General features: G+C 30.6%; 1 pseudogene; it reads left to right on the top strand.

Moving 5' to 3' along the window:
• Nucleotides 1–13,081: 13,081 nt before the first annotated feature.
• Nucleotides 13,082–14,374, top strand: LOC149545401 (shaggy-related protein kinase alpha pseudogene; annotated as a pseudogene).
• The last annotated feature ends 4,428 nt before the right edge of the window (nt 14,375–18,802 follow it).

The raw sequence follows: 18,802 nt of genomic DNA, 5'->3' as shown, positions 1-18,802 counted from the left end.
CCTTAGTTGAATCATGATTCTTTGATAGCCTAAGTGCTATCACCATAGTTGTACTTACTAGTTTTGAATCCTCTAGTCCAAATGTCTTTAATATCTCTTTGACATATTTTGACTAAGTGATATATACAACATATTTTATTTGATAGACTTGTAATCCCACAAAGAATTTTATCTAACCAACCATTGATATTTCAAACTCTTATTTCATCAAATTTGCAAAATCTTTATACAAAACATCATGTCCTCAAAATATTATGTCATCAACAAAGATTTTAGATAACAATATACCTTTTTCTTTATCTGTCTTCATGTACAAATTTGTCCTTTCAAATCCAAATTTAGCAAGATAAGTATGAAGTCTCTCGTACCATGCTCTTGCTGCTTATTTCAATTCATATAGGGCTTTATGTAGCTTGCATACCATGTTCTTTTAATTTTTATCAACAAAACCTACTGGCTATTCTATGTAGACTTCTTCTAATATTACATGTAGAAATGCAGACTTGACATCCATCTGATAAACTTTGAAACCTTTGTATGTAGCATAAGCAAGTAGAATTCTCAATCCTTCCATTCTTGCAACAAGGAAAAATGTTTCACTATAGTCAATTCCTTCTTCTTGTGAATACCCTTTGTGGACTAGCCTTGCTTTGTTTCTTGTTACTTCACATTCTCATCTAACGTGTTTCTGAACACCCATTTTGTGCCAATCACATTTTTATCTTCTGGTCTAGGAACAAGACTCCAAGTCTTGTTCTTTTTTATCTATTGAATTTCCTCTTCCATGATCTTGTACAAGTCATTATCTTCCAATGCATCTCTCACTCTCTTAGGTTCCTTCATACTTAAAACACATGATTCACTTCTAAACCTATTTCTTGTCATTGACCTCGCATCTTTGTCCCAATGATTTAATTTGTAGGGTGGTGTCTTTTGACATATTTGCATAGTCTAGGCTCAGTTCTTATAGTTGCATTTTGTCTCTCAGCTTTAGTATCACTGTGTACATCTCTGTTAGATGTTTTAGCATCTCTTTCATGTGTGCTAATCTTAGAGTCATATTGTCCATTTTCCTCATTTTTGTAACTCGACATCTAAATCCAACTTGACATTCATAGGATGTGACTTGGCAATTGTTGAGACTTTCTATTGGATTGCTGGATGATTTGTAGCATCTTCTCTAGTAGGAATTCCATCATAATAGTATACAAATGACTTGTATTATTTTAGTTCTTTTGTAGATTCAACCTCCTATGCTTCTGTAAATTCATCAAAATTTACATTTGCACTTTTCACAGGTGAAAGCACAAACCTATGTCACCATTTGTGATATTTGGAGGGGTTACAGCCGAAATTGTTTTGGCCATAACAGTTATGGTTGAACAAGTTTTGACCGTACATATGTGGCAAGTTTCTTTGTCGACGTGGCATGCATAGTTACGGCCGAAACACTTCCGGCTAAAATGGTTCCGGTTGTAACCCCCATGTTTCAAATGACTCAAAATATCATAAAAATAGCCAAAAAGTGATTGACGATAATTTTATATGCTAGGGGGTTACGACCGAGACCCTTTCGGCCGAAAAAGTTACGGCCAAAACTGTTTATGCCGGAACTACCTATGTGGCATCCTAGGTGGTAGCCACACAAGCAAAAATAAGAACTTCTGTAAACTTCTCACTTTGAAGGCCAATTTGACTTACTAAATTGAAGTTTTTTTAAAAACTAAAAATATAGTTTTGTAGGTCTCAGAGTCAAGATTATGATTATATAATTTTTTTAAAATTTTGATTATGGATAATATGTTATAATTTGAAAATAGTACAAGTAGGTATTTTAAGATTCAGGAAGATGTCTATTCAAAAATAAGAAAAAAATAGTAAATCATGTTCAAAATTTATTATTATTTAATGCTGCACTAGAGGAGAGAGTCTCCTTCAAGAAAATGTAATTTGTTTTAAAAAATATGTAGATTTGATGGAAAAAGTTAGATGGGAGAAAAAAACTATCAATTTCTGATAACTTTGACTTTGACCAGTTATAACATAAAAAATATTAGCTGAATTTAAATTTCTCTTTTTTGGTGCACTAGGAATACATGTTGACTCTAACATATTCCAAAATCAGACCAAAATATGAAAATTTTCATATATTTGTTTGACGGGAAAAAAACTCTATATTTTTAGCATTTAAAAAAATTTAAAAATAGACTTTAAAAATTAAAAAATAGATAAAATTTTCACTCAATTTTTTTCAAAAAAATTATAGACATAAACTTCATCTAATTTTACACATTTCATTAGTTTACATCATCTTCAAATTCTAAACACAAATGCCACTTTTATGTCATTAAATTTGAAGACTTTAAATTTTGATATCACTTCTCCTTTATAAAAGGTGACATAGGTTTGTGCTTTTACCCTCACAATTTTTTAGTGTTAGTATTTAAACCCTTGTAAGCTCTATTTCTTGTAGAGTAACCAAGGAATATACCTTCTTCACTCTTTGCATCAAATTTCCACTCCTAACATCTTTGAGAATATAGCATTTACTTCCAAATACCTTAAAATATTTCACATTAGGTCGATGACCATACCATAGTTCAAAATGTGTTGAGTGAGTACCTTTCTTTACTTGTACATGGTTCAAGGTGTATACAATAGTACTTACAACTTCTCTCCAGTATTTTAGAGCAACATTCTTCTCCATCACGAGTTTCTTGACATAGTCCATTATAGACCTATTTATTCTTTTAGCAATTCCATTTTATGGAGGGCTCCTAGGTGTAGTTGTTTGTGTCTTGATTCCTTTGTCATTCCATCTAACATCTCAAACTCATTTGAAGTGAATTCTCCTCCTATGTCTAATCTCAAGCATTTCAACTCTTACATGTTTCCTTTTCAACTCGTTCCAAGTACCATTTAAACATTTGAAAAGTATCTAATTTTTATTTTAGAAACATGATTGCCATCATCCTAGAGTAATCATTAACAAAAAATATTATATACTTATCTCCTTTGTAGCTTTGCACTTCAATAGGTCCACACAAGTCAGTATGAAAATTTTCAAGTATTTTCTTAGAGGTATAAGCTTTACTTTTAAAGTTTGTCTTTGTCATCTTGTCTAGCTAACATTGTTTGTGCATTATATTTTTTAGTTTCTTCAACTTAGCCAAACCTCTAACTCTTTTCATGTTACTAATAGTAATCATATCATCAAAGTTAAAATGACATAATCTCTTGTGCCAAAGCCATACATCATCAAATTTTGCAATAAGATAAGTAGCATCTTCTATATCCAAATAGAACAAATTACTTCTAGTTTGATCACCTTTTCTAATCAAGTTTCCATTTTTATCATATATCTTGGCTGGTTTATTTTCAAACTCAACTTTTCATCCCAAATTATTCAATTGTGACACACTTGACAACATATAATTCAATCATTCAACATAATAAGTATTGTCACATGAAATCTTGTCTATGAGTTTGATAAACCTTTTTTCATTTTATTATACATGGTGCATCATTACCAAATCTTACACTATTTCCATCATAATAGGTAAAGCTAATTAACTTACTTTTGTCTCTAGTCATGTGATGTGAGCATCCACTATTAATGACCCATTTGTCATTCTTGTTCACACAAGTCATAAGTTTAGTTTCCTCATCTTCATTAGATTCATCCTTCATTGCAACATATACCACTTCATCGTCATTTTCATTAGAGTCATGTTCATCACCAGTGTAGCATGACTTCTTACCTTTATCTCTATAGTCTCTTCCATCATCTTCTCTTCTATTTTTGGCTTGTTTCCTTCTTTGAAGTTCTTTTTCTGGGTAAATCTTACTACTATATGATCAACTTCATTGCAATTGAAATAAATGATAGGTAGCTTACCTTTGAATTTACCTTTTCCTCTATGAAATTTTCTTGCTAGCAATGTTTCTAGTTGTTCAATATCTTCCTCATCTATGTTACTGTCACTGGATGCATACTTTATCTTTCTTTTCTTCTTCTTTTGCTTTACCTCCTCAGAATCCTTTAGTAACAACTTTTCTTTGAAAGCTAATTCAATAGTCTCTAGTCTATAGTTGTCAAAATTATATAACACAAAAGCACTAAGTCTTCCTACCAGACCTTCAAGGTTTAGATCATTTCCTAGTACACATTTTAACTCTTGGATTGTAGATACTCTAATAGCATATATAGGCAAAAATGTTCTCAAGACTTTACTTTACATAGTATCATCATCTATTTTACTATTAGCACCTTTTATTGCACTAAAAAATTCTTTTATTCTAGAAATATATTAAGAAATATTCTCTCCTTCCATTATCATGTCATTAGACTTACCTTTGTGGCTCTTTGACTTGGCTCTTTGAATATTTTAGTCTCCTCCATAGATGGTGTCTAGGACATCCCACATCTAATTTTCATTCTTAAGACCTTTGATATCATCAAATTCAGCATAGCTTAGGGCAACGGCAATCTCCAACATCACCTAATTGTGTTCTTTCTTTTCCTTCAAATCTTTAGTAGTTAGGTCTCCTACTGGATCAACACATTCTACTAAAATGCAAGATTGTTCATAATTTCCAAGTCCTCCAAGGTGTAGCTTCATCAAACTTTTCCATCTAGAAAAGTTATCTCTGTTGAGCTTAGGTACCTCTCTTTTTGACATCTTGATCTTTAAGCTTTTAGTACCTTAAAACTAATCATCTTGAGTAGACAAATATGATACAAATTGTTGGAATTCTTTCACAATAACTGAGAGGGGCGGGGGCGGGGGGGAGGAGGGGTGGTGAATTAGTTATTCAAGGTCCACATGTACAAATAAAACTTTTCACAATTCAGTGAACCCATAAAACATTCTTAACTATGCATGCATTCATTGTGTGTTAACTAAAACTAATATGTTACTATCAAATCAACAAGCAAAAATATAAATCATAAAACACAACATATCTAGCAACATATTTGACACAATGATTTAACATGCAAACCTAATTTTGGAAAAACCATCAGTAACATGTTACTCCTTTTTCACTCTTTTGAAGTGATGCTCTATTAAAGACCAGTCTTGCTAAAGGTTACAATAAACACTACCCGATTAAGGGATTTCAATCACCCTATTAAAATTGAGCCTTGTTAGAGGACTTTAGGCCATTCACTTGGAGTGCCGCCTTGTTAAAGAATTTTCCAATGACTGTTAATTTAACCTTAATCCAAAGGATTTACCCTAGGCTAATACAATAGTTAGAAAGTAGCAGTAGAGCTTTGATCTGAAACAACTTACAACCTTACTTGCAGATTATAGATCACTATTCAGTCCTCAACTTTTCTTAGCATCTATTCTTTTTAGCTCTAACAGCTTGTTCACGTTCAAGCATTCATCCTCTTTAAGCCTTCTTTCCTAGTGCACCATTGTAGACTCCTTCTCTTGAGTCACTTGATGAAGATAATCCCTTTTCTTCTCCTTATCAGATTTTTGCATCCAAACTCTCTAACCTCTTTGCTTCATGACCAAACATCCCTACATATAGGAAATTAGAACACTTTTCTTGCTCATTATCCATAACCAAAATTATAGTTTTTAATGGATTAGGTAGGATACAACATATCTACCCCATTTCTTGTCTTTTCTAGAAACTTCTCCTAGAATCTATTTGAATTAACCTCCATAATGTTTTACATAAGATTCTATGCAACCAACTCATCAATCTTATATTCTCCTAATTTACAAGTTCCAAGAAAAAAAAACTTGTCAACTTTTATTTGGTGAATCTTTGATCTTTTTTCATAATCTAGTAGCTTAGCATTATAAATCTTTTGATGCTTGTCACATACTATGTTACTCGACATCTACTTTAAAATCTCTTGACATCAACTCGATTTTATTGGCACTTAGCATCAACTAACTTACTCAGCATCCACTAGAAATTTCTTTCACTGGGCACCAACTGACCTTTTGCTTGGCTTGCCCTAACTTTTCTTGGCACCTTCTATCAATTTGGTCAAGCTTGGCAAATGAACTTTGTTCAACCTTATTCTTTTGAACTTTTTAAGTGTAGCCAGTCATTTTGTAACCTCAAGTATATTATCAATACATTATGTTATCATTGTCTTAACTGATTCTTGCACTTCAATACATAATCATAACTCAACCTTTCCTCTAGGTACTTTTTTTTACATCTTGTTGATCAAAACCTCCTCATCAATCAACTAAATGATCATGCTTGAAACATATAAGCAATTATCTTACTAGCATGTAGCAGCTTTGACATTAATGACAAAACAATGATTGAAACACACAGTCTTCTTCAACAATCTTTCTACTCAAATGATCTTTTCAATCATATATCAAAAAAGATTTCTTATTTTTCTAGTTAACTAAAGTTCATTATTCACATTTATTTGCTTGACATGCAAAGCTGGGGTCTAAAGTCTAGAAGTTATACTCAAGGGACTATGATGTGAGAGAGTATTTAACTCCTAAAGTTGATAAATAATAATAATAATAATGGAAGTGAGACACTAATAAGATGTCTTATTTCATCATCTTAATAAAAGCTCACAATTCATGTTTTATGCCTTTTTTCTAGGTTCTTAAATATGCTCAGCATTCTCTACTAAGAACTTGATGTATGGTGTAGAGATTCTAGCTACTACAATTTATTATGAACTCAATTCTAATTTTAGACTAAATTGTGATAGTTTATGTAAAATTTTATTGATTGATTTCTTTTGTGCACTAGCAGTTGTTGTGTATCATTTCAATTTTTATGACAAGGTTGGTCAGCCACATTCATGCTCACCAAACCTACTAGTAGATATTCACAATTTCATAGGTTATATAAGTTCTTTCAAAAGTCAAACCTTTATTTGTATTGAATTTAGAGTTAATGGAATTTCTGTTTCATCTAATCTCAAACTATTTAATATTTTATTTAGATCTTAGAAGTTGTAATTTATAAATTTTCCTTCCTTCACCACATGTAACAAATCCATGAAATTCCACCAGAAAGAATTTTTTTTAATTCATTTTTTATTATATGTTTGAGTTCCTAATATGATTCTTGAACTTATTCTTATAGACCACAAAACAAAGTCTCTCTTAACCAAAAAAATTAATCAACCAATTTTCTTTCCTATATATGTTTCTCAAAATGAAAATGGTGATGAAATTAAGCTAATTTGCAAAAGAGAGAACAATTAATAACAAATATAGATCCAATCTTCTTTACTAGCATTTTTCTTTTTCTATTTTCTCATTTGTTGTTTTTTATGATTATGGGCTAAGAAACTTTGTTACTCTCTATGATTGATCCAAAGAGTTTAGTGGAATTGTACTATATTGGGATGGTCAAGCTACAAGTAGAATTGAAAACAAGTTTTGGCAAAAGCCTCTATAAATAAACCTAAGTTACTTTTCATGGTACTAGTTTGACCTAAGTTACTTATCATGGTACTGGTTTGGTCTTGGGTTTAGGATTTTGGTAAAACAAATTAGAGTTAGGTTCAAGCATACAAAAACATATAATTTGATATAGTGAAATTCTTTAATATATAATACATTGATTAGAAAAATAAAGATATATCAAATATCCATCTATATATTTATATAAATAAGAAATACAAAAATACAATAATCTTGATTTACCCTATATATAAATGGATTGATGAAATAACTATTTCATCTATTACTACATAGAAGTAGGCAACATTTTGTCCATGACTCCATACAAATGGGTGAGAAAACTAGAGAAGTAGATATTATGCAGTCAAACCCTCTATATTTGTGTACAACAAAAATGAATTTACAGATCACTATGGAATCTATTAATGGGGGAGGGCAAGGGGTATCTATATTTGTATACAACAAAAATGAATTTACACATCACTATGAAATCTATTAATAGGGGAAGACAAGGGGTAATATGTTAAAAAAGTTCTCACTCCTATTCAATATCCATATCTTACCTTGGCCAATCTCCAAACATAAGCATGAGAAAATAAGAAGATGATATATTAAATTTCAAGTTAGATGCATGCTACATGTAAAAATATAGAAAATTGTCTAATTTGCTACAAAACTTGAAATATATATAGGTTTAAGATATAGAAATATTTGGAAACCTAGTAGATCGCTGCTAGAACTATAGCTAGACAAATTGGAACAAAATTGTTAGTTCTATAGGGCCAATCAAGGAAACCATTGCACAAGATGACACAAAAAAAGAAGATAGCTATTTATAGGCAAGAGAGGAAATATGTTGCTTCTCTTTTAATAAATTGAGAGAAGCAAGTTAATTTTTTTTTACTGGATTATATCTTCTAGAGGCTTTGGAGAGTTCTTCTTCTTTTAATGTCTTATTAGGGTCATGTGTGGCTAAAATAGCCTAGACTCGATAGTGCTCCAAATCTGATTTAAATTTAGATTTTTTCTCATGTTTTTCTCCATCACAATGTCATCACAACTTGTATAGACCATGTTGTTAAATATAAAATAATGGATTATATCATGTATTTAGATAATTAGCAAGGTTGCTCAAATGCATTTTACATGAGTAAATGTTATATTTTATTAAGTAAATTTATATCCCTAGAGATAATGTTTTATACTATTTATTAAGATTCTTAGGTTTGTGAGAAGCTTGAGAGCTTGTTTATCTAGTTTGTCAGTGGTGTTGAATCATTCATAATAAAGTTTGTATCATTAAAATTAATCTAATGCAAAAATAAATGACTTGCTAGATTGATTTGCCTGTACTTGGCAGGAATAGTGTTGCCTTGCAACTCGTGTCTTTATTGGTCTACTCATTTCATGAAAATATTTTGTTAAATGTTTTATTCTTTATGAATTTGAAAAAAAATGTTTTTCTATGGGGATTTGACTTAGAAATATGTGTGCAAGACCTTTGATGCTTGAAAATTGTTGAAATCAAATGAAAAAATTCTCATGATATTATCAAAGAATGAAACATAATTATCCCTCTTAAACAAGTAATCTTTGAACTTTATGTTGCCCAATAAACAATGATAAAAGAAAAAATTATGAATATATTTGTAGTATGAAATATCAAGTCTAGGCCTAAATGAAAATAACAAATAATCTAATTTGAACCTCTACATCTATAAATGTCAAAGACAATAAATTAATAATAGTTCTAAATAAAATTACATTGTATTATAAAATATATGATGTTTCCACAATCCATAATAGTGAGTAGTGATTCTAGATAAAACCTTGTTCAAAGTGTACTATTTAAGCACTATTGTGGATCTTGGAAATGACATGTCTCTTATCAATAAAATGTAGTGTTATTTAGAAATATTATGTCAATTTCACTGTCTTTGATATTTATAGATATCTAGGTTCAAGTTATATTATTTGTTGTTCTCATTTAGGCCTAGATTTAGTATTTCTTGAATTCATTTCTTGTTGATGATTCTTTTACATATTTAAACATTCATCCGGTACATCCCTGCAGCAAGAAAAGTTCTTGAATTCATATCTCATTAACTATTCTTATACATATTTAAATGTTCATCTTAAGCACAAAAAAACCTTCAGATTATAAATGGAACAGATTTTATTGCAGCAACTAGTCTTTGCGTGTGCAATAACATTTGGTCAAAAATCAACATTTCAAAACTTTCTTGTAGGTTTTTTTTTTCCTGATTGAAGTGAACCCCCATCTGCTTGTAACATGAGGCTATATTTAATCTATTGAAATATACCTTAATATGCATATTACTAGAAAATGAATTCCTCTAATCTTATTTTTTTTAAATGGTAGATACCTATATTTTTCCTTTGGTGTCACTACTCTAATTTATATTTAGTTTATTTCAATAATAGGAGGATAGAAATAAATTAAAGGGAGTGAAGTCACTATCCTAAAAAAAACACTTCTAGCCAATTTTAGAATGGGTGCTTTACCTACTAGTAATGGAAAATTTGGGGATCTTATAGAAATATTGGTTAGCGTTGTCGAAAAATATGTCAACTTTGTCTTTTTAGAATTATAATAATATATCTTGTATTGTTGATAGTATAAGCATTATATAAACAACTTTTCACTACAGAAAAGCAATGAATCATCAATGCATGATAATATAGTACTATTACTTCAAAATATGTTTGAAGTATTTCATTCTTATATGATGCTTAAAATCAGGTAAATTTTGTTCCTTGATTTGTTTCATTATAAGTCTTTCTTCCTTGCATTTATGGGTATTCATTAACATCTTTATGCACTCCTTATTTGTTTATATTATTTATTTTACTCCTTTTGCATAAATAGAGGAGCATTGGTTATAGGGAGAGCACTTCCATAGGGTTTTGCACTCCATTATTTGGTGATTCTTTCCATCTCTATTTCCGTTTCACTTATTGTTATGATATTTCTTCTTTAATTTTATTTTTGATTGACAAAGATGGCATTGACAATAAATATTATCTATTTTGTGATGTCTCTTTTTCTTTTTCACTATGCCAAACTAGAAGAGATCTAGAAGGGATAGCAAGCAAGGGAAGTGAGGATCTGGGCAAAGATTGGGTTTAATAGAAAGGAAAGGAGTTGCATCCCAAAATGGGACTAGAATGATAAAATGAACATCTTTTGAAATGTGCTTTCCTAGGAGTCACAAAATATAGACAACTAGGGGTTTTCCACCATTGCAAAGGTACAGGTTTTTAAAAAAGACCATTATAAATTTCTTAGTTGTAGAAAGGTTGTTGTTGCTTTGGATATTTTTTTCTATCACCACCATTGAGGCTCTTTCTCATTAGATACTTTATGAATGCAAAAAATATTTTCAAACTATATGCTTGAGGAATTGGGATTTTTAATTTATCGCATAGGGGAATGATTTAACTTTGTGTAAATTCATAGTATGGAAGTATTTTGTGGTTGAATTCATAATGCAATTCATTTATACAATTTTTATTCTATTAAGATAGTAGATGAAGTTAATAGTAATCAAGATCATGTTAGGATTTATAAGGCTTCCTCTCTAGAAAAGATTTTAGTGCATGTAATGTTGTAAAAGGATTATGTTCTCTCACAAGAGAATCATAATTTATGTAGAAAAAATGATGTTAAAAAGAGAATAACCAACACATCCCTTACAAGTGCATTCATTTAAAACATTGTGTATTGTAAACAAAGCCTACTCTCATAGGATTTTTTTTTTCATTATTACTGAGTCACTACATAGAAAAGTTGAGTAGAATGAATAAAGTCTAGCTTGATATTCCCAAAGTTTAGAAAGCAGGTAATAGATTGAAACTTTGATGGATTTCAATGCCATATCACACAATTCTATTTAGATATATTAGGGAAAGATAACCCACACAAAAAGTTATATTAGAGAAAATTCCATGGTCTTGGAGGCTTGCCAAGTTTAGTTAAAAGGGGCATTGTTATAATTTGATGGATATGATAATTGTTGCTTAATATTTAATTTGGTAGTCATACTCTTGTAAACATGTCTCCTATGATAACAAATAAACATAAGAACATCCATTATCTTGTTATTTTTATCTTGGGCATGATATATTGAAATTCAAGGAAATAACTCAACAGTTTAACCCATCTTCAAGGAAAAACTTAATTATCCAAAAAAGGAATTGAATGGAAGAAACTAGTTAAGTGAGTCTGACCCTTTTAACATAGAAGGAAACTTATACTTGTATATAATTGTGAACATAAGAAATCTCATCTAGAATAGATAAGTTTTTGAAGTGACGAATAGAAATATTGAAATGATACATCTTTGGAGCAAGACTTAGAAATGTTACAATAAAGTCAAAGAAGATAGTATGAGTCTTTTGGGGAATTAAATACCATACTTTAAACAATAAATGACCAATAATGATGGTAAATGAAATGAAATGTTATGTAGATCTCTTGGGGAAATTTTTAAGGAAACACTATAGTTGCATTATTCATATTCTTCATGAGTTTATTTTTCAAGATAAATGGTTTTTATTTTCTCTCCTTCTAGTGTAAAAATACAATATTCATACTCATTTTGTAGTCATCTCATGTAGACTAATCTAAATTGAAATAAGGTAAGGGTTTTCTTCCCATCATTTATCTACCTAGAAAGGATACCGAGTTCTAAGACTACATATACAGTAAAAATTATGAAGACCTAATAGTATCATCCTTGATAGTAGGAGTGAGTTTTCAAAAGTTTAAGAAGATAATATGAAGTAATTTTTGATTCAACTATATAAAATCCTTTTCCATCATCAATCTAGATCATACTATAGTTTACCATCAACATAAAGAGAGAAGTATGATAAAAAACATTGACACATAGAACTTATATAACTGAATTCCATAAGAACTATAAATGGGGTTTGTATTTTTCTTTTATTGTGAGAAAACAACTAGTTGCATCACCATAGGGAAGAACCTTGAGGGGGAACAAGATCATATGAATTTTCCTTAGTCAATAAAAAATTTTGAGAGTTACTATAGCACAATTTTACTCTAATAAATTTATCTTTTAAAAATCTGAAAATTCTACTCACACAACATTTTTATATCAATCCACATTTTGATTGCATGTCTATCATACAAGAACACTTACAATAGCTTTGTGATGTTCATCCAAGACACACAACTCATTCAATAAGGTCTTCTTTGTATGACTTTAGAGTCCTAAGTTTTCAAGAAGGTTGTGGAGAAAATCTTTGACCCTCTATGTCAATGAGGGTATTCAAGAGAATCATCAAATATAAAAAATCAAACATAAGAAAGTATTAATATACTTGTGAAATTTATTCTCAAAGTGAAATTAGAAGAAGACAATACAAATTCTTCTGAGTGAAAGGCCTAAACAAGAGTCAAACATTGCCTAAAATTTATGACCTAGAAGTAATTACAACACAAGGCCTGTTTATTTTCAAAAATACACCACTGTAAAAAATAAATCAAAGACAACATATGGCCTCTAGGATTGTGGGTGTCAATAATTAAGGCAAAGACAACTACTTGCACTATTCCAAGATCCAATCCTTGTAGCTAGAGATGAGGTTTTGCCAATGATCAATTCCCCAAGGAGATGAAGATCAAAGATGATAAAGCAGAGATCGGTGAGAAGGAAATAGCACCATCTATTCTACAAATGGTACATAAGTAGGTCACAAAATTTTGGCCACCCTTAAACATCACACACTAAGCAATGAATTAAGCTTGGGAGAAAAAAGTCAACTTTGACTATTTAACACTTTTGATCTAAGAATTAAGCTTTGACTATTTCTACAACTATTGGTGGTAGGGATGGGCAACCTAGGTAGACCATCAGTTACATGGCAGAGCAAGTGGGAGGTATTGGGTCCTTTGGAATTGTGTTTCAAGCTAAATGTCTTGAGTCAAGGATGAATCTAATATATCCTATATTTTCTCATGGTATTATCGAGCTCCTCGGCTCATTTTTGGTGCCACAAAGTATAATATACACAATTGCAATTGACATGTGGTGAATAAATTGTGTCCAAACTTCTCTTGGGTTAGCCTATGATTCCTAAGGAGAGTTTAGTAGACCAACTTGTAGACATTATCGAGGTCCTTGGGACACCAACTTGTGAGGAAATAAAGTTTATGAATCCTCATTATACTGAACTAAAGTTTTCCCATATAAGAGTTCACCCATGGCATAAGGTCTTACACAAGCACATGCCACTAACGATCGTTGGTCTAGTCTCAAGTCCACTTTAGTGCTCACCAAGTCTTCGATATACTGCACTTGAATATTTTATGCATCCATTTTTTGATGAACATTTTGACCCTAATATCCATCTACCTAATTGTAGAATAATGATGCTTAAGAGTTCATTAGATTTAGTTGAATGCATATACATGCATAAATCCTGATAGTTATCTTAGTAAACATCACTGTTATCTCTAGTAAAGGACGTTATGCATGCATATTGCACTATAATTTAGGGAGTTAAAATAGGAAGCTACCTAGAGTAGTCTTTGAGTTAAGCATTCAACATTTAGTGGTCTACGTAGGTTAGGTTATAGACTTAATAAATTGTATAATTTATTAATTTTTTTATTTGTTGTAATAAAATAAATGGAACAATAAAATGGTTTTGTTGCTCTGCACAAAACAGAGCATCCTCTGTTCCAAATTAGTTTTCAGATTTTAATTTTCTTTTTGTATATTATGTTTATTATTGAGTTTTTCTATTCGTTGTTGTTATTATGTTTCTACACTAATGGTTGTCCTCTACTTGCACCTTTTGACTCCAAGATAGAGGAATTGATGGGGATGACACTCATATGCCTTCAGAAGTTGATTCCAGAGTATGCGAGGAGGCATTGCCTCTAACTGGGAATTAGACTCTAGGTTTTGGTTGCCTCTAATTGGGGATTAGACTCTAGGTTTTGGTCTCTATTTGGAGACCTGCTATATCATTTTTTCTAGCTATGATATTTATAAACTAGGCAAGAATATTAAATTTATAAACTCAATGTTGCAAATCTCAGATAATCGAATACCAATTGGAGATCAAAATTGAAATATTAATTTTGATTCTCTAACAAAAAAAAGCACAAATTACACCCCAAATTTTATCCTCAAAAACATGCCTCCTTTCACAAATTTGATCCTCAAATCTCAATTGACAACACAAACTAGTTTTTACAAATTTGAAAACATGATAGAATAATACCCAAAAATTGCAAAGTTTTGCCAAGGCTTGTTTATAGATGATTACCTGGTCATCATTTACTCTTCTTCAACACATAATAAAGAAAATAAATAAGAAAAAACATCATCGGCTTTGATTGAGTTGATCTGTTCCCCCAAATACCACAGATAGTCTTATTTCACTTCTGAAATCTCATGTGGCCCTTCTCCTCCCCAACAAAAGAGATTTTATTAAATCTGATTGATTAAGATTTTAGGAGTAGAAAACAATAAAAAAGAATCCAACTTTCATTAAATCTTCTTAAAAGAGATACTAAGTGTAAAAATCAACCAAAAACATCAAGTACATTGGATTCGCTTGAAATATAAAGTTTTCAGAAAAAAAAAAGAAGATTTGTTATCATCAGAGCTTGTTTATTCAAGGCTAGATCTAAAGTTCGAAACCAGTCTCTATTGGCTCTCCAAAAATGTACATTTTCCAAAGTGGAAAAATTAAAACCTCATATTACCCAAAACTAATTATGTTCTCCATGAAAAGTTTGAAACCAGTCTCTATTGGCTCTCCGAAAATATACATTTTCCAAGTCCTCCAAGGTGTAGCTTCATCAAGCTTTTCCATCCAGGAAAGTTATCTTTGTGGAGCTTGGGTACCACTCTTTTTGACATATTGATCTTTTTTCTTTTAGTACCTTAAAACTATTCCTCTTAAGTAGACAACTATGATACCAATTGTTGGAATTCTTTTAGAATAACTATGAGGGGTGGGGGCGAGGGTGTGGGGGAGGAGGGGCGGTGAATTAGTTATTCAAGGTCCACATGTACAAATAAAACTTTTCACAATTTAGTGAACCCATAAAATTTTTTTAACTATGCATGCATTCACCATGTGTTAACTAAAACTAATATGTTACTGTCAAATCAATAAGTAGAAATGTAAAGCATAAAACACAACATATACATCAACATATTTGACACAATGATTTAACATGGAAACCTAATTTTGGAAAAACCATTAGTAACATGTTACTCCTTTTTCACTCTTTTGAAGTGATGCCCTATTAAAGGCCAACCCTACCAAAGGTTACAATAAACACTACTAAATGTTACCTAATTAAGGGATTTCAATCACCCTATTAAAATTGAGTTTTGTTAGAGGACTTTAGGCCATTCACTTGGAGTGCCACCCTGTTAAAGAATTTTCCAATGACTGTTAATTCAAACTTGCTCCAAAGGATTTACCCTAGGCTGATACAATTGTTAGAAAATAGTAGTAGAGCTTTGATCTGATACAACTTACAACCTTAATTGTATATTATAGATCACTATTCAGTCGTCAACTTTTCTTAACATCTAATCTTTTTAGCTCTAACAGCTTGTTCACCATTCAAGTATTCATCATCTTTAAGCCTTCTTGCTTAGTGCGCCATTGTAGACTCCTTCTTTTGAGTCACTTGATGAAGAAAATCCCTTTTCTTCTCCTTATCATATTTTTGCATCCAAACTCTCTAATCTATTTGCTTCATGACCAGACATCCCTACATATAGGAAATTAGAACACTTTTCCCGCTCATTATCCATAACCAAAATTATAGTTTTTAATGGATTAGGTAGGATACAATGTATCTAACCCATATCTTGTCTTTTCTAGAGACTTCTCCTACAATCTATTTGAATTCACCTCCATAACATTTTACATAAGATTTTATGCAACCAACTCATCAATCTTATATTCCCCTAATTCACAAGTTCCAAGAAAAAAAATTTGTCAACTTTTATTTGGAGAATCTTTGTTCCTTTTTCATAATGTAGCATCTCGACATTATAAATCTTCTAATTCTTGACACATACTATGTTACTCAGCATCTACTTGAAAATCACTTGACATCAACTAAATTTTACTGGTGCTTAGCATCAACTAAAAATTACATGCCATCAACTAACTTACTCGACATCCACCAGAAATTGCTTTCCCTCAACTCCAACTAACCTTTTTCTTGGCTTCCGCTAACTTTTCTTGGCACCTTCTATCAACTTGGTCAAGCTTGGCAAATGAATTTTGTTAAACCTTATTCTTCTAAACTTTTTAATTGTAGCCAGTCATTTTGTAACCTCAAGTAGATCATCAATACATTATGTTATCATTGTCTTAATTGATTCTTGCACTTCAATACATAATCATAACTCAACCTTTCCTCTAGGTACTTTTGTTACATTTTATTGATCAAAACCTCCTCATCAATCAACTAAATGATAGTGCTTGAAACATATAAGCAATTGTCTTACTAGCATGTAGCAGGTTTGACATCAGTGACAAAATTATGATTGAGACATACAGTCTTCTTCAACAATATTTCTACTCAAATGATCTTTTCAATCATATATCAACAAAGATTTATTATTTTGCTACTTAACTAAAGTTCATTATTCACATTCATTTGTTTGACATAGAAAGCTAGGGTCTAAATTCTAGAAGTTATACTCAAGGGACTATCATGTGAGAGAGTATTTAACTCCTAACGTTGATAAATAATAATAATAATAATGGAAGTGATACACTAATAAGATTTTATATTTCATCATCTTAATAAAAGCTCACAATTCATGTTTTATGCCTTTTTTCTAGAGTCTTAAATCTGCTCACCATTCTCTACTAAGAACTTGGTGTATGGTGTAGAGATTCTAGCTACTACAGTTTATTATGAACTCAATTCTAATTTTAGACTAAATTGTGATAGTTTATGTAAAATTTTATTAATTGATATTTTTTGTGCACTAGTAGTTTTTGTGTATCCTTTCAATTTTTATGACAAGGTTGGTCAACCACATTCATGCTCACCAAACCTACTAGTAGATATTCACAATTGCATAGGTTATGTAAGTGCTTTGAAAAGTCAAACCTTTATTTGTATTGAATTTAGAATTCATGGAATTTCTATTTCATCTAATCTAAAACTCTTTAATAGTTTATTAAGATCTTAGAAGTTGTAATTTATAAATTTTCCTTCCTTTACTACATGTACTAGATCCATGAAATTCCACCAGAAAGAATTTTGTTGAATTCATTTTTTATTATATGTCTAAGTTCCTAGCATGATTCTTGAACTTATTCTTATAGACCACAAAACAAAGTCTCTCTTAATCAAAACAATTAATCAACCAATTTTCTTTCTTATATATGTTTCTCAAAATGAAAATAGTAATGAAATTAAGCAAATTTGCAAAAGAGAGAACAATAAGTAACAAATATAGATCCAATCTTCTTTACTAGCATTTTTCTTTTTCTATTTTCTCTTTTGATGTTTTCTATGATTATGGGCTAAGAAGCTTTGTTACTCTCTATGATTGATCCAAAGAGTTTAGTGGAATTATACTATATTGGGATGGTCAAGCTACAAGTAGAATTGAAAACAAGTTTTGGGAAATGCCTCTATAAATAAACCTAAGTTACTTATCATGGTACTGGTTTGAACTTGGGTTTAGGAGTTTGGTAAAACAAATTAGAGTTGGGTTCAAGCATACAAAAACATATAATTTGATATAGTGAAATTCTTTAATATATAATACATTGATTAGAAAAATAAAGATATATCAAATATACATCTATATATTTATATAAATAAGAAATACAAAAATATAATAATCTCAATTTACCCTATCTATAAATGGATTGATGAAATAACTATTTCATCTATTACCACATAGAAGTAGGCAATATTTTGTACATGACTCCATACACGTGGGTGGGAAAACTAGGGAAGTAGACATTATGCAATCAAACCCTCTATATTTGTGTACAACAAAAAAGAATTTACACATCACTATAGAATCTATTAATAGGAGAGGACAAGGGGTATCTATATTTGTGTACAACAAAAATGAATTTATACATCACTATGGAATCTATTAATAGGGGAAGACAAGGGGTAATATGTTAAAAAAATCCTCACTCCTATTTAATATCCATATCTTACCTTGGTCAATCTGCAAACATAAGCATGAGAAAACAAGAAGATGAAATATTAAATTTCAAGTTAGATGCATGCTACATGTAAAAATATAGAAAATTGTCTAATTTGCTACAAAAATTGAAATATATATAGGTTTAAGATATAGAAATATTTGGAA

This window comes from Cupressus sempervirens, chromosome 7 (genome assembly GCF_028749045.1).
Source record: "Cupressus sempervirens isolate cs-2001-9-10 chromosome 7, ASM2874904v1, whole genome shotgun sequence".
Lineage (NCBI taxonomy): Eukaryota > Viridiplantae > Streptophyta > Pinopsida > Cupressales > Cupressaceae > Cupressus > Cupressus sempervirens.
The sequence above is the reverse complement of the archived record's forward strand: the minus strand, read 5'-3'. Positions and strand labels throughout refer to the sequence as shown.